Source organism: Gigantopelta aegis, chromosome 8 (genome assembly GCF_016097555.1).
Source record: "Gigantopelta aegis isolate Gae_Host chromosome 8, Gae_host_genome, whole genome shotgun sequence".
Taxonomy (NCBI): domain Eukaryota; kingdom Metazoa; phylum Mollusca; class Gastropoda; order Neomphalida; family Peltospiridae; genus Gigantopelta; species Gigantopelta aegis.
In genome coordinates this window covers 76069869-76095233 of record NC_054706.1, presented here as the reverse complement: position 1 = coordinate 76095233, position 25365 = coordinate 76069869, and the positions used below count along the sequence as shown (strand labels likewise).

At 35.9% G+C, this 25365-nt stretch overlaps 1 long non-coding RNA gene across 1 annotated transcript; it reads right to left on the bottom strand.

Annotated features, from left to right (window-relative positions):
- Positions 1-3285: 3285 nt before the first annotated feature.
- LOC121378427 lies at positions 3286-5364 on the bottom strand. The gene is made up of 2 exons (XR_005958724.1): positions 5305-5364; positions 3286-3448 (listed from the first exon to the last, which is right to left on the bottom strand). It is a non-coding gene; the product is annotated as an uncharacterized LOC121378427 (long non-coding RNA).
- Between the last annotated feature and the right edge of the window lie 20001 nt (positions 5365-25365).

The window sequence follows — 25365 nt, the reverse complement described above, 5'->3', positions numbered from 1 at the left end:
TATTTGGCTTGTAAATTAATACCCTTGTGTATATCGATAATCTTTTGTAGGACAATTACACTACAGATTATTGTTACAATTAATATCAGGTACCCTAGGCCCATCTTTGGCTTTCATAACAATACAGATGAATACTTTGAAATCAGGGTTTTTCATGATGATCTAATTTTTCTTTAATTCATAGACTAGTGCAGTCAACGAATTTAAGAACACAATGAAAATATAATACATATATATATAAGTACCTTTTCGATCCACGAAATTAAACATTTGAACTGTATTTTGTTTACAGACTGTTGCCATTGGTGACATTTTGTAAAAAAACGGGAATTCCAGTTATTGGCATCATAGAGCATACGAGTGGCTTCGTCTGTCCTCGCTGTTCTGTGAGTTATAGCAACATCATATTTGTTTCGTCTCATCACCTTTTTTGTTTTTAATTTTTAATTTTTTTTGTTTTTAGAACACCAATACTGTCCCGGGCCCCATTCCATAAAGCGATCTTAGCACTAAGATCACCTTATATGCATAAGTAGCTATGCTCTTAAGGTGATCTTAAAGCTAATATCCAGGGAATGCAGCGCTTATGAACGTGTGGCCTAAATCCGATATTTTGATAATTGAATTTAGATTTTGAAGACTATACGGATGCAGAAATTCAAAGATATATGGTCCTGACTACAAACTACTAAACGCTTTAGTAATATATCTGTACTTGGTTTGCATATGTTTGACGGCGGTGTGTAGAATATGTTCGCAAGCCAAGATGATTTGTTCCCGAGACTGTATATAATTATGTTTACATCGAGAATCAGTGCGCAATGGGACTCTTTTGTTTTGCGAAGCTGTGCTAAGAATAACTACACTACAAATTAAAACTAGCTTCATGGTAACCCTAGCTGTATCGTAGATATATATGTTTGTGGTCGTGTTCAGAATAACTACACTACAAATTAAAACTAGCTTCATGGTAACCCTAGCTCTATTGTAGATATATATGTTTGTGGTCGTGTTTAGAATAACTGCACTACAAATTAAAACTAGCTTCATGGTAACCCTAGCTGTATCGTAGATATATATGTGTGTGGTCGTGTATGGAATAACTGCACTACACATTAAAACTAGCTTCATGGTAACCCTAGTTCTATCGTAGATATATATGTTTGTGGTCGTGTATAGAATAACTGCACTACAAATTAAAACTAGCTTCATGGTAACCCTAGCTGTATCCTAGATATATATGTTTGTGGTCGTGTATAGAATAACTGCACTACACATTAAAACTAGCTTCATGGTAACCCTAGCTGTATCGTAGATATATATGTTTGTGGTCGTGTTTAGAATAACTACACTACAAATTAAAACTAGCTTCATGGTAACCCTAGCTGTATCGTAGATATATATGTTTGTGGTCGTGTATAGAATAACTGCACTACAAATTAAAACTAGCTTCATGGTAACCCTAGCTGTATCGTAGATATATATGTTTGTGGTCGTGTATAGAATAACTGCACTACAAATTAAAACTAGCTTCATGGTAACCCTAGCTGTATCGTAGATATATATGTTTGTTGTCGTGTATAGAATAACTGCACTACACATTAAAACTAGCTTCATGGTAACCCTAGCTGTATCGTAGATATATATGTTTGTGGTCGTGTATAGAATAACTGCACTACAAATTAAAACTACCTTCATGGTAACCCTAGGTGTATCGTAGATATATATGTTTGTGGTCGTGTATCGAATAACTGCACTACACATTAAAACTACCTTCATGGTAACCCTAGCTGTATCGTAGATATATATGTTTGTGGTCGTGTATAGAATAACTGCACTACACATTAAAAGTAGCTTCATGGTAACCCTAGCTGTATCGTAGATATATATGTTTGTGGTCGTGTATAGAATAACTGCACTACAAATTAAAACTAGCTTCATGGTAACCCTAGCTGTATCGTAGATATATATGTTTGTGGTCGTGTATAGAATAACTACACTACACTTAAAACTAGCTTCATGGTAACCCTAGCTCTATCGTAGATATATATGTTTGTGGTCGTGTATAGAATAACTGCACTACAAATTAATACTAGCTTCATGGTAACCCTAGCTGTATCGTAGATATATATGTTTGTGGTCGTGTTTAGAATAACTGCACTACACATTAAAACTAGCTTCATGGTAACCCTAGCTGTATCGTAGATATATATGTTTGTGGTCGTGTTTAGAATAACTGCACTACAAATTAAAACTAGTTTCATGGTAACCCTAGCTGTATCGTAGATATATATGTTTGTGGTCGTGTTTAGAATAACTGCACTACAAATTAAAACTAGCTTCATGGTAACCCTAGCTGTATCGTAGATATATATGTTTGTGGTCGTGTATAGAATAACTGCACTACACATTAAAACTAACTTCGTGGTAACCCTAGCTGTATCGTAGATATATATGTTTGTGGTCGTGTATGGAATAACTGCACTACACATTAAAACTAACTTCGTGGTAACCCTAGCTGTATCGTAGATATATATGTTTGTGGTCGTGTATAGAATAACTGCACTACAAATTAATACTAGCTTCATGGTAACCCTAGCTGTATCGTAGATATATATGTTTGTGGTCGTGTTTAGAATAACTGCACTACACATTAAAACTAGCTTCATGGTAACCCTAGCTGTATCGTAGATATATATGTTTGTGGTCGTGTTTAGAATAACTGCACTACAAATTAAAACTAGTTTCATGGTAACCCTAGCTGTATCGTAGATATATATGTTTGTGGTCGTGTTTAGAATAACTGCACTACAAATTAAAACTAGCTTCATGGTAACCCTAGCTGTATCGTAGATATATATGTTTGTGGTCGTGTATAGAATAACTGCACTACACATTAAAACTAACTTCGTGGTAACCCTAGCTGTATCGTAGATATATATGTTTGTGGTCGTGTATGGAATAACTGCACTACACATTAAAACTAACTTCGTGGTAACCCTAGCTGTATCGTAGATATATATGTTTGTGGTCGTGTATAGAATAATTGCACTACAAATGTCTGTAATGTACGTCGTCGGTTTGGCGTTACACCACGGCGCAGTAATTACGGACAAAAAGCGAAGTGTTATCACATTACATTAATGACATAAGTCCATAGGCGAGCGCACTGCGGCGTATTAAGCGGAATTGTTTAACCACGCACTTAGTAAAATAGTACCCACGGGCATCATTTGTGAGTGAAGTAATTGTGCAGATCAAGCATTTACAACACACGCTTGTGAGCGCGGCTAGACTTTTAATATCTGACGTTTACATGGAGCAATACAAAGTTCACTACGAAGTCACTGTCTCAGGAAATAAAGAAGTCGTAGAAGAGGATGTCCGGTACCTGGGATCCCAATATCCAATATTCTTATCCAGTGTATCCAGCCCGGAATAAAATTTTCTGAGATGAAAACGAAAAAGAGTAATAACTAAAAATAAAGAAAAAGAAAAAACAAAACAAAACAAGAGAAGATAATAATAATAATAATAATAATAATAATAATAATAATAATAAATAAATTATTAAATTAATAATAATAATAAATAAATTATTAAATTTATAATAATAATAAATAATAATAATAAATAACTAAATGTTAATAAAAATCAAACACCATGCGCTATTTTCGTTGGTTTATTCATAGTATTTATTCGCAAACTAATCGATCCTAAATGATCCTAATTCCCTTCAGGATGCAAAGTGTATATAAAGATGACAGACTGCGCGTTTACCGGTTTTGCGTAAATCTATAACAGCAGTCCAGCAGAGATAGGCTGGTCCTCGCCGCTCTCAATAAACATATTATTGGTTTACGTATCAAACCGACAAAAACCAGTTCCACTTACCAGTCTGACGTCAGTATGTGGCTTGTCTTGTCATATGGGTGCATTCATAAAACTAATTATTTTCTATAAGTAATTTTGGAAATTTGATTGCCAACCTCAGGTGGGGGTAAATTAAGGTTTGTCTTTATAGCTAGACATAAAGCTCAAGAAATAAGTTCATCAACATGTTAAAAATACAAAACTGATTACGTTCTTTTAAGTCATATGATCCTATTTTCAATGTAATTTTTTGTTAAAATGCTAATGGAGAAATTGATTGAATTTAAAGCTATACTCTAGAATTCTTTATTTTCTTTTGTATCTTGTTTTAAAAAATATCTGGTGTTGGAACTAGACACATGTTATTTTATGTGACTGTTTTCAACTTTAAGTATTTAAGCCAAGGAATCTTCGAATAACATTGCAACGAATTTATGTACAGAAACGTGTATCTATCTATCTATCTATCTATCTATCTATACATATATACATACATACTATCTATATATACATATATACATACATACAGAGAGAGAGAGAGAGAGAGAGAGAGAGAGAGAGAGAGAGAGAGAGAGAGAGAGAGAGAGAGAGAGAGAGAGATATATATATATATATATATATATATATATATATATATATATATATATATATATATATATATATATATATATATAGAATACTATACGAGTTTTCGCTAGATATCATTTTTACGAAACGAGTGAACTTCCCAAACGTATCTGACCGAACGAAAGTGAGGTCAGATACGTTTGGGAAGTTCACGAGTTTCGTAAAAATGATATCTAGCGAAAACGAGTGTGGTATTTTATTTATTACCCTCCTTTAAATCACGCAAATTATGAAAAATAAATCAATCAATCAATCAATTTTGTAGCCTATTTCAAGACCGGATGTTGATTTGCATAACTAGCCGGTGCACGACTACGTGCCGCCGCATTGAGAAATAGTTCGTTGTACTTCCGCTACTTCTCAGTGACGTTTTCAGGGGAGTGGTGTAGACGTACTTCCCCATAAATTTCCATCGGGTTTCATTTTTTTTTATTTAAAGAAAGCTGTAAGGTACATGCATCAATATATGTTTATTTTCATATTGGGTGAAAAAATTGGTAAAACTAATGCATAATTCCATATTTTAATAAAACGCCGCCCAGAAACAAATGTTCCCGTTAGCTACCCAACTGGTTATGCTAATAATGATGAATTCACAAATCACAACTGACAACAACAATTTGTTGACCAAAAATCCAACCAATAAGAGAATAACAAGTGTTTTTGCAGTTAAAAAAGTGTAGCTTGCAAAAGCAGCTGAGTTTACGGGAAAACTAAAGTTATAACTTTATGGTCGACGACAGTCACTTTTCGCGCCCTTGTTTTGGCTTTCTTTGTACACAATAAATATAGCAAATATCTTACCGTAATTTCACTTGAAATCCATATCTCGTAAAAGGTACAATTTTTCAATCACAGAATTTTCTTCAAACACATTCAGGTGCTTCCGTAATGTTCGAAAAAAAAAAAATCAATTGGAATTTTGCATTGGATTTTTTCCAGCATTTTTAAAACAACGTCATGTACCCAGTTTGTGGTTATTGTAAGGAGGTGTAAAGTGACGTCATTGGAATTCTGACGTCATTCAAATTCAAAATTAGTTATATTATTACAATGCATCGCCACATTAAAATAAAAACTGGTCTACTAACCTTGACCCCTGTTAAATTTCTACAACAAGCAAACAACGCTGTTTACAGGTCGGTATATTTTACTTTTTCATAATTCTACAAAAAATATCAAGTTTAAGTTTTAAAAAATAAAAAACTACCTTTTTGTCAAATATATCATATGAAAAAATTAACGTTCGATATGTTTCATTTATTGTGTACGAAGCCAAAACAAGGATCCAAAAAGTGACTGTCGTAGACCTTAATAATGATGAATTCACAAATCACAACTGACAATAACAATTTGTAGACCAAAAATCAACATAATAAATAAAATGAATATGTTTAATTATTGTTCTATTCATTCTTTTATTTTTATTTTTTATTTAAAAATATTTCTCAACTTCAATATATCAACTTTTAATGAATGACATTTGTAGTAAAAGTTGTGGATGTTACTGACCTTGACATTAATTATGAATGAAAAAAATAGTCCCGTTATGCTAATAAGGTCGCTGTCCAACCAATCGAAATTGACTCTGTTCCCTGTTGACAAATCAAAATACAGTTTGTAATACGCACCTGGTGGTGCGTACGAAATTTGTACGACACCGCTATATCTTCACCAGGAGGGTAATAAAGGTTATTACCAGAGTGTTTTTCGGTATCGTCAATATCATATATTAGGAATAACAATTGTATTATGAGAGCCTCTGGCGAGTATTATACATTATTTTTATTCCTAATATATGATATTGACGATACCGAAATACACGAGGGTAATAATCTCTTTATCATATAAGCTCAAGCTTAATACAACGTGTTTTTGTAAACTGTACACGCAACTTTAATTCCAATCCGCCATTACTAGATATTCAAATGACGTAAGAATATGTGGCGCGGTGTAATTTTGAATGGAAATGACGCCAAACTCGAATGACGTCATTTTGGATGTCCTTACATCAAAATAAAGTTATGCCTAACGTTTTTTTGTTTTCTGAACGCTGGACAGCTTTCAGTGTCAAATTGCCATGGAAATGTTTTTTATTTGATGACTATGAATGCATACGTCAATCATGGGGTGTCAGCCAAGTACGTTTGCTTAAATGTCAATAAACCTAGTGCCGAGACCTCGACTAATTTACATCTAATTTGCAAAGTTATCAAATTCTTAAAGTATGTGATCTGAAAAATATCACATACTTTGATTGCACTGAAAATGTAAGATATTATATATATATATATATATATATATATATACTTATTTGACTCCGAGATCACAATCCTGGCATTTATTTTAAAAATAGATATAGCGCGCACACTTATTGAAATATTAATTTTATATTGTTCGCATGTTGCAGACAGAGACAATTCAAATGATCACATAATAGAGTTCAAGTCTGTTTTAAGTCCAGCTGGCGGATTAGTAGTTTTATATATCTGCTATTCAATTGTAATATATTGGCTATTCAATTCTAATATCAAGATAAATACATGATATCCAACCCCCACCGGCTAATTCGCCCTTTCAATCAACTCTTAACCTTCTACTTATCGATGTTATTTGTAATATCCACTCACCAAATTAGAAAATAACTGATTTATCCTGAAATTTCGCAATGTTCAAACAACGGTATACTTAATCTCTACCTCCTTATGAGTGCAGATGCTTGTGTACGTCCTTGGACCTACCGTCGTTTAGCACTAATTAATCTGGCCGTACACGCGGCACTAACTATTGACCAGTAACAAACAAAAATGTGGAACTTGCATGTTAAGGATGTCACGGTCAATATCTCTGAAAAGGCCAGACTTAGTGGAAAGGTACGTTTAGAGTAATTGCAAGTGTTTATGGCCACAAAAACAAGCATATAATCGCCATGAGACTGACAAGAACATGAGAGTAGAATGAATGAATGAATGAATGTTTAAAGCCGCACACCCTAGTTCCATCCAGCGAAAATAAATTATAATTTGGTTAATCTACAAACCTGTAACACACTTAGATCACGTTTTTATCAAATGAAGTGAAAAAGCAGGTTTTATATCGATAAATACCATGGGAATCCCCATGTCCCAATTGCTTGAAATAATTTTGAAAGTTAGTATTCTGATGTCACCGGTAGATGTCGCTCGAAGCACAACAATGCCTACGTCACGACAAATTTCACAGAGTGTGCACAGACTTGGGGTGCGTTCTTTTCACCTCTCCTGGACATGTTCCAACTGTTCTGTCCTGGTTGTATCCCCTCTCCAGATATCGTAAGACTTAGAAAAATTATTGGTTTTAAGGGTTTGTAACGTTTTGTATTGAGACACTTACTTGTCTGAACTTTATTGTTACTGAAAATGTTCACGAACTGTGAAGAAAAATCTCACAAATGAACAACAACAAATCGGATGTTGATTGCGCGAACCGTGCACGAGAAAACAAACCGAACCAAAATGATAACGTAGAGGCACTGATTTTCCGTTTCAGATTTTTCCCTTTTCCGTTTCATAATGTTACAAAATCCGTTTTTTTCCGTTTCAGTATTAAACAGATTCTGTTTTTGTTTCACACAGGCTTCGGATATTTTCAGTTTTCTTTACGATATTATCGAGAAAATAATTACAAAGGATCACACTATAAACCACTTCCCTTATATAATTTATTTTGAACAAAGCCTGGCATACTACTGCATTCCTTTGTGAGATCGGAAATATGGCAATGCCGCAAATGTTAAAAATTAATAAGCAAACATAACATAATATATCTTTCACTTGAGTAAATATCGGACAATTTTAGCTCACAATGTTCGGTTTTTCCCGTTAAATCGCCGGGAATAAGCGAAGAAAGCACGACTGGTAAAACGTCTAGATACTCTACATTAAACATTTGGCGTAACATACAAAGGTACTAGTGTCGTAGCGTAGCACAGGCATATGTCGGTGTCTATAGTTTCTAGTTCGAAAAATAAATTTTAATTAATCAAATGCGCTATTTAAAGTTAAATAATGTTTTGGAAAAAAATCGGGAATTCCGTTTCAGATAGGTATTTCCGCGATTCCGTGCGCGATTCCGCGATCACGGAAAATCAATGCCTCTAATAACGGTCACGTGGTATACCAACATCTGTGACGTTACACAGGAAGATTCCCTCTAAAAATAGATTGGACCTAGCTTGCTTAACGGTTTTTTCTCGATAGCACGTCTTGTGAAAAAATGCAAAAAATGCATTTCGTGGTTTTACAAACATCAGGATTACCAAAAAGCACTCCAGATGAATGGAAATGTGTATTCTAAATAATAAAATGTAAGTAAAGTGCAATTTTATTTGTGAAAAATGGGGTTTAATAGCGAAAACCAACGCCGTAATGGTTAACAAATAACTGTAACTAGGGTGTGTCCCTTTAACACAGACACACCAACAGCACAAAAAATATACATCGGCTATTGGGTGTCACAAATGTTAAGTATATGAAAATATTATTTATATAATTATGTAAAACCACAGTGTAAGGAGCTATGGGGAAAAGTATTATACAATACATAAATCAAGGTAAGCATATTTGAAAACTTTGTATAGAAATGAAAGTGTTTTAAAAACTTTAAAGTTAATTCTAGGTTGAATTTAAAATACAGATTGAAAGAAATGTTGTTACATAAATAAATAAAAGAACACTCGTACTCTAAGGACGAAACAAAAATGCAGACTGATGTTGCCGACTGATACTAATAAAGGCGACAACACCAACGCCGATGAGTTACATTCAGTTGCGGTCACCATATAAAATGTGTTTGTTTAACGACACCATTAGAGCACATTGATTTATTGACATATAGTCTTCGAGAGGAAACCTGCTACCATTTGTGACACCCAATAGCTGATGTGTATTTTTTTGTACTGGGGTGTCGTTAAACATCTGTTCATTCATTCATCTACATTGTTTTTTCAATTAGTAGCAAGGGATCTTTTATATGCACCATCTCACAGAAAGGATAGAACATTTCCATGGTCTTTGATATACCAGTCGTGGTGTACTGGCTAGAGCGATGGTCACAATATCAATATATTCACCCCAAGGACACTGAGCTGAATACAAAGTATACAACAAATAACAATTTCCGGCGTACCCGCATCACACAAGTTGTCAAGGACTAACAGTAATGTTCGCATTGATCAGTGAACTGATTGGACGGGTGACTCTGCCCTTAGGTGCTTTCCTTACAACATAGGTCTGTCTCTTGATGATGTCGGCTACTTGTGTTTACCTTTAACTAAATGGCTACACGCCAGGTGGAACGATGCCATTTTGTTTCCACAGTGTAGCACTTGGAGGAATATAAACGAGATGAAGCCGCCGACAAGAGTTCCTATAAACTGTATACATTAAGCGATGAGTTTGTTGCTACTACTGACCAAGAGCTCACAAACACTGCTCCAGAAATAACGTTACAAAGAAAACAAAATTCACTGCATATAAAGCAGGACAAGAGTTTAGCACCAGCTTTAGTGTGTCCAGGTAGCACACGTAATTGGCTTTACAAACCCTCTACGATCTGATGGTTAACTCCATTGGAAAACAAAATCTGCGATTAAACAAACCTCGAGGGGCTTTATACTGTTAGATGAAAAGGTTACGCATATCGGTGATATGGACATTAATGTCAGTGGTATTAAAGCCACTGCATTACAGCGTTGGAACGAAGAAACAAAATCGAGCAAGGAACTTTGTTGAAGTCCGTCAAAGATAGACTTTAATAACGAATTTAATAAGGAATCTCTTATATACACTTTCCCACAGACTGAAGAGCACATATCATTGGTATACGAGTCGTGGAACACTACTTGGGTCAGGGTAAACGGAATCGGAACATGATAACGAGACCCCCCCCCCCCCCCCCCCCGCCGATACATAGGGCCGTAGTTAGGATTTTTTGTGAGGGGATGGGAGGTGTGTGGGTGAGGGGGGGGGGAGGGGGGCAGATGAATTCTTGGAACGAACGAGCATGGAAGGCGTAAGACCAGTGAATTGTCATGTTATGGGGATTTTTATGTTTTTATTAATATTATTATTATTATTTGGAGGGCCCGTTGCCCCCTCCCCCAGCTACGTCCCTGATAAAGAGCCCATTGATGAGGTTCGATCCTACGACGAAAGCACCTCAGGCGAGTGCTCTACCGAGTGACCCAGATCTAGCCCACATAGGTTGTAATGCTGGTAAATGTTATGTTCCAAACCTACTGCCCACTCCAACGAAAGTGAAGCTTAACAGTTCAGTAAGGTGCTACATTACTACACTGCCTTCTTCACACTAACCGCTAACAACTAATCATTCACCCTTGTCCTGGACAGAAAACTGACGTGTGTGCCAAGGGCAGCGTACTTTAACCATAATTGATCATAAAGTAAAGTAAATTGAAACTTAAATGAATAAATCTCTACAAAAGCTGTAGACTTCAATATCTCGAGCGTATCAGTTTACGGAGCACCTGTTTATCATGGCTGATAACATTTCCAGTGAGCATCCGAGATTACTCGTTAATCGAAACATTTCTGCATTCAAACGTGCGCATTACAGCTGTGATTTATGAACAAATAATTCCTCTAAAAATTGATTTCGCATGTCTGCGCTATCTACATCACGAAAACAACAATTCGAGATAAAGATGTGGTGTCAGAAGACAACAGTTCGAGATAATGATGTAGATGTATGACCAAACGTCGCCAGGACGTGCTAAAAGACAAGATGATGACATTGCATGGTATTTGACCAACTAAAAGAAGTTCTACGTTCAGTCAACCGTTTTTCGCTAAACGTATTCAAACAATTTTGACTGGACCACGAAGTGGTCATTCGGTCTAATGTGAAGCGTACAAATCTGTCTAGCATATGTTATAGTTATTAGTAAAACAAATGGCTGGCTAAACATACCCCAGATTCACTGGTATGATGTGAATTGAAATAAACACTACATGCACGTTCCTCTTCAGCTTACGCTTGCTACCATAAACCGTTCCTTAAACATTTTCCAACTAACGTTCGCTATCATAAACCGTTCTGCAAAAATATTACAGCTAATTATCACTACCATAAACCGTTCTGTAAACATTTTACAACTAACGCTCGCTTCCATAAACCGTTCTTCAAACAGTTTACAGCTAACGCTCATTTCCACAAACCGTTCTGCAAAACATTTACGGTTAGCGTCAGCTTAATACGAACGGAGTTCTGTGTTGTTTTAAACGGTTTCCCCACAAATGTTTACACTGTTGTTTTAGATAACTGTATAAATAATATTTCCATATACTATGTATTCATTCATGTATTCATTCATGTATTCATTCTCTTGTATAAAAAAGTAAAGATTGTTTTATTTAACGACGCCTGTAGAGCACATTGACTTTTATCTTATCATCGGCTATTGGACATCAATCTTTTATATAAGACAAGACATCAACATCGGTGGGCCCAATGGGCTATTTCTCGTTCTAGCCCATGTACCACAACTGGTAAATGTTGCGGGTTTCCTCTCTAAGACTGTGTCAAAACTGCCAAATGTTTGACATCCAATAGCCGATGATTAAAGGGACATTCCAGAGTTTGCTACAATTTTTAAGATGTTATCGACTAACAGAGAATTTTTAACGATTGTCATTATATATCAAATATATTTTTCTGCATAAAATATCAGTGGCTGTTTATTAAACGTGTTTTTGATCGTTCTAATATTTGTACTAGGTTAAAGTTCATTTTATTTTTTAAATATTTTTTTTCGAACGAAATTTAGTTTGGGCATCTTACGACCAGATACACATTGAATATACAGACACTGATATTCTAAACAAGAAAATATATTTAATATGTAAGTTTAATCGTAGAAGTATTTTATTAGTCGGAAACATCTTACAATGCAGCAATCTCAGGAATGTCCCTTTAATAAAATAATGTGCTCTAGTGGTGTCGTTAAAGAAAACAAACTTTAAGACAGGACATATTTTTTATAAGACGTATTAAACACTGCCCTTCATCTGACCGTAACACTTCGTAGCCATTGGTTGCTCTATCGATGTTTCGTATTGCCATAACACAATGTCTTCGACGTGGCTTTGTTAAGTGGTCATTGTCTGTCTGGCCATTACAAAGACATCACCGGCAATAGCCTGCCAGGCCAATGAGCGTCGCACATACGGCGATCGTAATACCACATATTAACCTCAATATGAACCTGTCATCAGGGGATTTCAACTGTCACCACTGATTTCTTAGCATATAAAGTATTTAGAGAGGAAACCCGCTACATTTTCCATTAGTGGAGAGGGATGTTTTATATGCACCGTCCCACAGACACGATAGGACATACCACGGCGTTTGGTATCCCAGTCGTGGTGCATTGGTTGGAACGAGAAAGAGCCCAGTGGGGCCACCGACAAGGATCGATCCCAAACCAACCGCGCATCAAGCGAGTGTTTTACAACAGTGCTAGTCCTGCCCCTGACCGTATACAGGTAGCTGTACACGAGATGTATAGTTTCTCAGTGGGTGAAAGTTCGAGTCGCACTCCGACTTTTGATTCCACAGTTAACCCTGTCAGTCCTGCCATTGCCGTATACAGGTAGCTGTACACGAGATGTATAGTTTCTCAGTGGGTGAAAGTTCGAGTCGCACTCCACTTTTGATTCCACAGTTAACCCTGTTAGTCCTGCCATTGCCGTATACAGGTAGCTGTACACGAGATGTATAGTTTCTCAGTGGGTGAAAGTTCGAGTCGCACTCCGACTTTTGATTCCACAGTTAACCCTGTCAGTCCTGCCATTGCCGTATACAGGTAGCTGTACACCAGATGTATAGTTTCTCAGTGGGTGAAAGTTCGAGTCGCACTCCGACTTTTGATTCCACAGTTAACCCTGTCAGTCCTGCCATTGCCGTATACAGGTAGCTGTACACGAGATGTATAGTTTCTCAGTGGGTGAAAGTTCGAGTCGCACTCCACTTTTGATTCCACAGTTAACCCTGTTAGTCCTGCCATTGCCGTATACAGGTAGCTGTACACGAGATGTATAGTTTCTCAGTGGGTGAAACTTCGAGTCGCACTCCACTTTTGATTCCACAGTTAACCCTGTTACTCCTGCCATTGCCGTATACAGGTAGCTGTACACCAGATGTATAGTTTCTCAGTGGGTGAAAGTTCGAGTCGCACTCCGACTTTTGATTCCACAGTTAACCCTGTCAGTCCTGCCATTGCCGTATACAGGTAGCTGTACACCAGATGTATAGTTTCTCAGTGGGTGAAAGTTCGAGTCGCACTCCGACTTTTGATTCCACAGTTAACCCTGTCAGTCCTGCCATTGGCGGTAAATGGGACAGGGTTTGTTGTCATAAAATGTTGTTTCATCTGGCTAGTAATTTGCTGTAAGTTGAACTAGTGTCAATGTACCAGCTACTATTGTGCTTGAAACATAATGGTGAAAATGTTGACAGAAACGTTGTTTTGTGTTTGATTTGATGGTATATACACGACCTTAATTGGCAAACGTTACAAGTGCCGGGTTTTGCTAGTTTCCGATGTATTTGTCACAAATATCGGCAGATTCGACGACACCACCTCCGTGACCGGTTCAGAACTGCAACGATGACAGCAAGCAACACGATAGGACATCATGGAAGGCCTATCCATCCGATGACGGTCATCCGTCGACTCAGAACGGCTGGACTCAGAAGCAGACGCCCGTACAACGGTAACATCATGACACCGCGACTTCGTGCTGCGAGACTACAGTTTGCTCTCCAGAATGGTAATCATCCACCAGCCTTTTACCGGAGCATTGTTTTCTCAGATAAGTCCCGTTTCTCTGTCTCCTTTGCCGATGGAAGAGCACGTGTGTACAGGAGACTCCATGAACGGAACGCTGACGGATGTGTGAGGGAACGTGATTGGTTTGGTGGCGGTTGTCTGATGGTATGGGGGGCACTCCACTGTGATTTCAGGAGTGATCTCATCATTGTCCACGATGCCCTTACAGCCCAGCGTTATGTTGACCAGTTCTCCAGCCACTTTTGCGCCGTCACCGAAGACCAGGAGGTCCCCTTCTGTTTCAACAAGACAATGCCCGTCCACATATTGCAAGAATTACCCAGGCATTCCTGCAACAAGCCGGTATCACCGTTATGAACTGGCCCGCTGTTTCACGGATTTGAACCCAATTAACATATGTGGGATGAGTTAGGACGTCGTGTACGTCACCGCTAGCCACCACCGCGTAACGTCGCTGAGCTTGCACAGGCATTGCAGGAGGATTGGAGGAACATTCCTGTGGCTTATTTGAGATGTTTGAGCCAATCCTTTCCCCGTCGTCTTCACGCATGCTCACCGGCTAATGGTGGACACACCAGATACTGACCTTGATATGGGGGGGGGGGGGGGGGGGGGGTTGAACTTTTCGATTACGAATGCAACTCGATTACTGATGATAACTGGCCATGTTTCCATGTAAATGTATCTCATGAATACCAGTCATTAATGTCATATTACATTATCCATCAATTCATTAATAGTTATTTGCCATGAAAAGTTGTTTTTGCGTTTTCATTGTGTTTCAGTGTAATTGTACATGTGATCAAATCATAACCAATTATATATCGGCATTCACAGGTTTCGAACAATACTTAGGTGTGTTGGGTTTTTTTTATAGAAATAAGAACGCAGTTAAATAGTTGAAACTTAGTTTATGTGTATAATTTAATTGCATGTAACATCTGAACACATGAGCATATTGTCCTTGATTCCAAGTCATAATGAAGGAAGTATCGTTCCTTCATCCACCTTGTAGTTGGCACGTGCAGGTGGAACTCCTTAAGGTTGTCCAGGATATATCCCGGTTAGAAAACCCTCTCATGAATCTGATAAACTGACCTCCAAAAACAATTTCCCTGTCCATAAAAAGTCCTTGTTGGCGAATTACCGTGACAGTGCCATTTTAGCGTATCTTTAAATAATACATAGGAAATGTTTAGGGTGTGTATTTGTTTGTGTGTGTTTGTGTGGAAAATAGTAAAACGTTTTGAACACTGCTTCTGAAGAGTGATATTGTTTCTGTTCTATTATCAGCATATGTCTGCATCAAGGGACGGTTGATCTAACACTTAAAATGTATGATTATCATTATTTACACTCTGAGATGTGAATGACCTCTTCTTAAATCGCTTTTCTCCTTTCTTTTGTGATGATCTCTGCTGTGGTGGTATTGGAAATTTCTTTTTGGATGTAGGATTCACATCAGTGGGTGTTGATATGGAAGATGCTTTCTTAAATGCACTGATGAAACACATTTATTTATGCAATTTGTAAAGTCTGAGGTACGACGATTACACAGCCTTTTGCCAGAACTGGAGCTCCTAGGTGTCAAGACGGAAAAACAACTTTTCTCTTTCGTGATTGGTAAAGGTCTAACTTACTGGCCTCTTTTTTATCTCCCCATTACTGAAAAAAAATATATAATTACGATATTTTAGGGGTACAAATTCAAATATAATTTTTTGAAATCAACGAAATCTTGGCTTAAATCCGGGGGAGCAGACGAAGATGTGCCTAAACTATAAGAAATGTCTTGGATGAACAATTATAAAATGGTTTTCAAAAACGTATTTACGTAATTTAGCTCCCAAGGTGTACAAGCTTTCATCATGAGACTTTCAAAGTATATAAATATAACTTGTTTCGGTAAAATAACATTAACATTTTTGATCATGTTTGTTTTGACCGTCAAAACAACGAGGTTTTTGTTCAATAGCTTTTTTTCGGTTGAACAGAATCGAGAATTACGTAAATAGATGGATAGAGTAATCATTCTAGAGCCGAATCGCAATATTATCTTAAACAGAAAGGCATTCAGCATGCAGCTGTAAGACAAAATGTACTCACCGTCGTGTGGCGAAGCGAGCTTTATCCGCCATTTTGGTAGTGGTATACGAAGTTCAAGCATGTGTCATACGGTTTAGGTTGGACGCCTTGTTATGGCCTGCTTGCCACTCAGCGTAAAGAAATTAATGAATGCATTTTTAACGACACCCCAGCACAAAATTTCACATCGGCTATTGGGCGTCAAACAAAGGTATTATATAATTATGCAAAACAAATATATTAATAATAAAAAAGTGTAAAGTGCTCTGGCTAAAAACACAATACACTTTAAAACTTTGTAACAAAAACATCAAAATGTTAAAAACGTTTCTTAAAAAGGTTTCCTTGGCGAAAATATAAAGTAAACAGAAAATATTCATTGCTAATGCATTAAAATGGAAGCTAGTTTACTTTTGCCAATGTCACTCTGCTATTCAAATTCAGACTGACGTGGTGTCAACATGTCTGTCATCGCCAGATTTTGTAATAATGTAATTAAAAAATATATATATAGTGATAAATTAAATCATTTGAGCTTAATGTTTTGTGGTCAGCAGACATAAACACAAACACGTTTGATCATAATCAACTTTGTGACCTGGGCGGAACGTAGCCCAGTGGTAAAGCGCTCGGTTTGGGATAGATACCCGTCCGTGGGCCCATTGGGCTATTTCACGATCCAGCCAGTGCACCACGACTGGTATATCAAAGGCCGTGGTATGTGCTATCATGCCTGTGGGATGGTGCATATAAAAGATCCCTTACTGCATTAGGAAAAATTATGACTACGTGTCAGAATTACCAAATGTGTTTTTTTGTTTTGTTTTTCAGTCTGTACTGTCTGATAACAGACATTAGCACTGCGGAGCTAATTTAGAAAACTGAAAGTCTTCTCTTTTTTTATTGTCCCAGATCACAAACATAGCATATTTTATCATTCAGCCAAATATTAATACATAAATTACCAAATGTTTGACATCCAATAGACGATGATTCATTTTTTCAATCTTTAAAAACTAAGCAAGAGAAACAAGCACTGTCTAAGACGTACTTTAGGAATCTGACTCTATATTGAGACGTATTGCAAGAAAATCCATACCATCATTTACATGTTTAATCTTAGACATCGTGAAACTGCGCCGTAGTAATGTGCATGACATTTACTGATGGTATTCTTTGCCAGGCTTAAACGCTACACGGAAGTAATGTGGCGTCGTGCACGTGGGCGACAGCGACATCACACAACGAACGTGACGAGGGCGAGGTGTTGCCCAGCGCTAGAGTACTCCACCGACTGAGATGCGAAAGGTAGTAGGGTCGATGGCCACAACTAGTATTAGTCCATGGACCAGATACCGAACCCCCCCCCCCCCCACCTATGGATTTTTGGAGACAAGTATTTTTAGATACCTCATTATATATGAATTTAATATCTGCTTGTCTGCAGCAAAAATGTTTTAACAGATATAAGGCCAAAATGAATGGTATTCATCCTGTACTAGATGTTAATAGTAACAAACCAAATAACAATGCAATATGTGGTATGAATAATGATATACTCATCGGCAAAAGTTATGCAATGCCTGAAATGCATTATTTTTTATATTTACACATACATGTATTTTGGACTGCTTGAACCTTTTACTATTAAAAATTGTACTGTATTTAATATATTGAGGCAGCATTATTCAAATATGGTTCAGTATATCTGCCTATACTATACTCAACAAAATTAATTAGTCCAATAGATATTTTAGCATTTTCCTTTAAATATGGGGGGAAATACAACTTCTTCCGTTGAAAGTTGTCAGCATTGTAGCATGTTCTTAAACTTAATGACTTAAATAACAATTTTGAGGGAACACAATCACAAAAAACATTCTGAACAAATGTGTAACAAATACTTGCCTAATGCTCATTTCAATATTTTTCATAAGTTTACTGAAACAATGTATAGCAGCCATATATATGACAAAAACATGCTAAAATAATATGACAGTAACAAAGAATTATATTATAATATAAGAAAGTGTACTAGCCCTTAATTAATTTTGTTGAGTATACATGTATGTGCATCAATATTATGAATATGTCCCTCTTTACTAAACACAAGTGTTAAAAATTTAAAGCATCAGTTTTGTGTACCTACCATAATTTCTTTTGCATTACATGTACAAGTCATCTATCTCACAGAAGTTCATCTTATACTAGTCTGTGTTTGTAATATTTTTAGATTTGCCTTTATATTTACATTGTGCTTAACTTATGCTCAAGTGTATATAATTAGTTTCTATATCAAATATTGTCTAAGAAAGTTTTGACTTCCTTTCGTATTCCTTTGCATTTTCATGCAATTAAAATATGTTTGTCATGTTCACAATTTCTGGTATTCTCCTTCTCCAGACTCTACTCTGGTTTCTCCATCAGTATGCCCATCAGCTCTCATGGTATCATATCACTATTTCATATCTAGTGTGCCTTCTAAAATGTCTCAGCCATATGACAATTTGGTTGGGGAATAGCCTGGTATCCCTGGCATGACTGATACCAAATGACAACTTGGCAATTTGTTCTCAGAGCATTCTCAGTGAATGCATACATGTAGAGTGGAGAAGGCTGATTTATACTCTACTGTAGTTCAATATTATCATCCTTGGTTTGGCAACAAACATTTCCAGATATTTCTCAAGTCATGATCTTTTTGTATGTTATTCGCACCTGCACTCCCATAGAGAAGGTATATGAAATGATCTGCTTCTTAAATATATGAACATCAATTTTTGCTGAACTTCCATGAACTAACAACATTTCAAGGAAGTCTTGGCGTTGCTTGAGAATATTCAAAACCTCCAGTTTTCCATTCTGCTTAAAAGCACTGTTGGTATCATAGCCAGTAATGGCAAGCTGGAATTGCTAGTTGGTGTCTTCCCTGCCACCTTAATGATGCTGTGCACATCTATAAGATGTCTCTTGTTGCCAAATTGAGTGTATACAAATGTCCGTATCTGGGATGGTGAACTGGCAGCAATGTACAGACATTGAAGTATAATCTTTGTTTCTGCATCTTCTTGTACACTTTACAACACCTTCAGACATGGTTTGCGTTTGAAACATGTACTTTGTCTCACAAATAGAACCCTCTTCCCAAGAAGCTGAGGGCAGAGTTTTCTTTTTTTCATTTAAGTGGTCTTCCAGTCTCTTAAGACCTTTGTAGGGATTCCTTAGATCAAGTGTGGTTTGGAAGAACCCCTTTCACATGAGAAATTTAGTGCCAAACCACGAATGCTGTTATTATGCTACTGTGGATTAGTTGCAAACCTTCCATCCAGTAGATATTCCCTGAACATATCCTGTACCAATAGAGCAAATTGGAAGAGAGCAAATTGCCATGGTCTCATATTAGTCATATCACAAAGTCCAGGGTATTCCTCAACCACATAGAAATGGCTGAGAAATGTCCAAAGAAATACTGAAGCTGAATTGGATGGTTTGTGATCTGATAACAAGAGCTGTTGACATACTGAGGGAGGAACAAGAGCAACGGCCCAGAGGACAAAATAAGAAATTACAGATATTGTGAATATAATAGACATTATATTTGAGTCAGATGATAATACTGAAATAGGAAAGAAAGTCAAGTACTAGATATGCCTGATGACTATATCTGATGTCAATTATATAAACCTAAGCATAAATTAAGCACAATTTAAATACAAATATGTTTTTAAAAATAGTACAAGCTTCTGTGAGATAGATACATTGTAAATGATTTAACACACATGCCGAGAAAAAGTACTTATAATTGGTTGGTACTAAGAACAGAGGGACATCTTCATAAATTTGTGAACATAGTATATAAACTCCATATACTTAACCATATTTGAATAATAAAGCCTCAATATATTATAGAAAAAAGCCAGGTCAATTTGTTTTTTTAATAATAAAAGCTTCAGGCAATCCTAAGTATGTGTATACATAGAAATTGATACATTTCCGGCATTGCTTACTAGTAACTTATTTTGAGAAGTATATAATTATTCATACCTCATATTATATTGTTTTGTAATTGGTATTAAAATCTACTTAATAGAATAAAAGGAAGGATGTAGAAATAGAAAATAGTAAACTTCACATATATTATATTTGAGTCACATAAAATGATTGAGAATTGAGAATGAAAGTTAGATTTTTATAGTGCTAGATATTTGCCTGATGACAATATTCTATGTAGGTATCAATTATATACACCAAAACATAAGTTAAGCATAATATAAATAGAACTGCAATTCTAAAATATTACAAAAAGCAACAAAAAATCTAGCTATTGTAAGATGAACTGTTCTGAGACAGATAAATTGTATATGTAATGCAGACTTGCCTAGAATGGTATGTAAATTCACTTTTTATGTTTGTAAGACTTGTGTGTAATATAAAAATATTCAAAATATCCATGTAAATGGTTTAGACAGCATGTACTGCACCATATTTAAGTAATGCTGCCTTCAGATATTAAATACAATACAATAATAAAAGGATCAGAATGGTTTAGGTACGGTATGTATATATACACATGTACATAGAGAATTACGTATATCGGGAACTGTGTAACTTTTGCCGGTGAGTATACCCTCGGTACTATATCCATACCACATATATTGCATTGCTTTGTGGTTTGTTGTTATGAACATGTAATTTAGCATGAATAGCATTCATAATTTGGTCTTAAACCTGTTCAAAATATGTCTGGATGTTAACTTGAACATTGCCATGCAGGGTTTTTTCATATACATTTCAAATTCATTGACTCACTATGCTTAGTCAGATGCCAAAAATTTATTATTGTTTGGTGGAATACATTCACCAGTAACCCAGCTTTAAAGTAAAAGCAGTGATATAGTCCAGAATTATTTTCAAATATTTTTGAAAATTATGTGGAACATTCACCTTGATCTGAAATTTGCCCTTTTAAAAATAAATACGGTGCCTACACTCAAACATGCCCTACAGGCACACCCACCAACAGATTGCCTGCAGACAAGCTGATTTGAATATGTCTATGTATAGGCTTCAAAGATATACTCATCCTGAAAAATCCCGGGGGGGGGGGGGGGGGCGCAGGGGGTATAGTGGGCCCACGGTCTATATACCATGACTGGTATATCACAGGCCGTCGTATGTACTATGTTGTCTATGTGAAAGTACATATATAAACAACACCTTAAAGGGACATTCCTCAGTTTGCTGCATTGTAAGATGTTTCCGACTAATAAAATATTTCTACGATTAAACTTACATATTAAATATATTTTCTTGTTTAGAATATCAGTGTCTGTATATTTAATGTGTTTCTGGTTGTCTTAATATTTGTAAGAAGCCCAAACTGGATTTCGTCATCTCTCTAAGACTATATGTCAAAATTACCAAATGTTTGACATCTAGTAGCCGATGATTAATGAATCAATGTGCAACATTCCTTTCCTTTCCCTGGTTGTACACATGCACTAAAATAAAAACACCACAATACAGTGACAACTCAAATCCGCACTTCAGTACTCTGGTCGTAGGCAGAAGTAGTAGGCGATCCACCTTGTAATCCATCGAGTCGACAGTTCAGTTAGTTAATCCATCAGCTTCTCAAAACAAACCCAGCTGGTCACAAAAACAGATTTAAATATGAAGCAGTGACCTTTGAAACAAGTGGCAGAAATAATGGACCATAACGGAGAATAGTAAAAACACATACAACAACAAACCAACCGCACTCACCCAGCTCAGAAAACCCCAAACAATCGAAAAAAGAAAGAAACCCACCAAAAACGAAACAAAATCCAACCAGAAACAAAAAACAACCACGACGAAGTATGTTGTATAATTAGTTAGATATTGTCCACCATTAAAAGAAATCATACAAATAATTTGTATAGCTTTAGCTTAACACATTTTCAGATCTGTTGTTTTAACTTTCAAACTACAGAGTTTATACTACATGTATAATTTAATTTCTTTCAATGGATGCCCGCAGAAACGAATTGTTAAGGGGGTGGGAGGGACACCATAGTTGGGAGGGGACTACAAGCACATATGATAATAGTGAAATAATTGGGCAAACATTACAACGGGTAGTTCAGTATTACAGTAGGTTTTATGACCACCAAAGATCTTTAAGGACGATTGGGGTGAAATTTGAAAGTTGACGTTTTTTTTATCAGTAAATCGCAAAATCAAACAATAAAAATGGCTATAAACAAAACAATAACAACTATATGATCAACAGAATGAAAAAGATTGACAGACATAATGTTCCACAATGATTAATGGATCTTCCTGGAAATTGTCAAAATCGAGACACCCCACCCACGCATGTGTACGGGGCAACTGCGTGATGCATGTGCAAACTATGGAATGTGTTTCGGTGTGTTGATAAACATACCTGAACGTTCTTTACTAGGATGTCTAATGGTTGCTATTAATATTTCAGGTTCCCCTACTTTTTTTGAAGAGTATATATATATTAGGGGAAATATATATATATATATTCTGGGCCTATTGCACAGCACCCTTCCCCACATCCTGGGTATTGCGTAATTGTGATATGCTCTATTGGTGTCGTTAAACAAAACAAACTTTTAGTACATCAGGTGAAGACATACGATACAGTATGGTGCTAATCTAAAGACGTAGTTTATGGAGTGGTGATCGTTTCTGTCACAGATCCTGTCGCCTGTTCCCTGACATTTTCAATTTAACTAACCTACAATATACTGCGATGCGGGGTAAATTAATGTGACAAAATACACCGAAGCCTGTGAATTTCAACAATAAACTAGATCAACTGACAACGTCAATATTTCAAATCACAGCAGGTGTAGCGCATTTACACACTGTAGTTAAAACCTTGATTTTATCGAGATTTTAATGTAACCTTAGGTTGCTGAATTACGCCTTAGAAAGCTTGAGCTGAGGCCGCAATAAAATAAATTGTAGATTTTCAACCATTTTTTTTGTTTTCAAAATGAAGACGGGGAGTGAATTTACGTTTTGTTTAATTGACGTATATTTTTAGAAAACTGAAAATACCGCACATCAGAAAAAACCGGAGAAAAAAGTCTGAATGGGGTGCAATAAAAAACGGAGAATATCATTTATCCTTATAGCGAACAGTGATAAAAATCCATGATTTATTGCACTATGACCTATCCGTTTCTAGTTTTTCTAACAAGTTTCCCGTCTGTAAATTTTAAGTCTATTCAAAACGTATTTCTTTAAAGCTATATTTTCAGTTTTACTATGTATAACCAGTCTAAATAACCAGGTGCAATATAAATCATTTCAAGAAAGTAACCTTTATATTATTGATGGAGAATCAAAAATAAACTTGTAAAACGTGTATGATAAGTGTAGGTTTTATTCTTGTTGAAAACTTCCAACCATTGTAGATTATGAAAAATAGATAAAAACGTCAAAACGGACAGCCGTAGTCCATTCCTGGTTTGGTTTCATATCTTTATCAATAGATATTGTTGGGAGCAGTAACAGTACACCATTAACGGAATAACATCAAACAAAAACATCAAAGACTGATCTTCAAATATGTACTTCCTACGCCAAACATTAAGAGTGCGAACTGCTAACGAAAAAATACAAATGAAATGGAAGTTAAATGTTTTATCTCGAAATCAAGTTTTCTGAGGTTATATTTGTTAGAAGTTGTCTGATTTTATTTGCAGTACCCTCAACACTCAGTCAGACAAACGAAACTACTGTGCATTATTTCGCAATGGTTTGGTTGTTTTGTTTACCGACACCACTAGAGCACATTGATTAATTAAACATCGATTAAACATTTGGTAATTATGACACGTAGTCGTCAGAGGAAACCCGCTACATGGGATCGTTTTAGGCATTTTCCCACAGACAGCAAAGCACATACCACGGCATTTGACCAGTTGTGACTTCCTCTCTATATATCTGTGGTCCTTGACCATATATCCGACGCCATATAACTGTAATTAAAATGTGTTGAGTGTGTCGTTAAATAAAACATTTCCTTCTTTTTTAAAGGTGCTATGTACATGTATTAAAGGTGCTATCTCCAGGATTCATAATTACAGCTATTGTAATTTTTTAATTAAATTTTGCTTTAAAATTTAAAGACTACACCTTCAATTATATGCCCATAAATGATTCTAACAATATAATTTTATCTACTAGTAGAAAATACATTTTTATTGGAGAATCTTTATCACAAACAGATGCTCATATATATCTATGATATAGCACCTTTAAGTGGTTGCAAGATTGTGTAAATTTCTAATGTACTTATATTGAATTTATTCTCACTAAATATGCTGATCATGATTAATAATTTATGATGCAATTCAAAATACTCAGTTAACTTGCAGTTTTAAATTAAAATTTTGTTTAAAGGCGCTCTGTCACGGATGGTTGACCTAATTAATGACCTAACAAAGTATTATCTTAAAATATATACATTTGATTTGTCGCTAAAAATACTTTATTTAACCATCTACATAACTACCATAACCCACTAATTACTGATATTTTGTAAAAATAATTGAATTATGTCAACGGTCCATAATTCAGGAAAAAATAACGGCTATTTGGAGCTTAGAGGTGTGACGTATTATTTTTGTAGTCATGTTATAGGCAACCCCCGAATAACTGCAATGTCAAAACTATTTGCCAAGCTCGTGTAACGAGAACGCTTGACCGTCCTATGCGACGTAGGTAAATCGAAAGAAAAACAATGAAAATAAGTTATAAAAAGATATATAAACATGTACTGAATGATAATAGGAATTACTACATTCTTAAAGACTACTGTGAACTAGACGGTGAATGAATACATATCAATAAATAAAATTATCAGCTTCTGAGATTATCTGAAAAAGAAAATAAATACACATCAA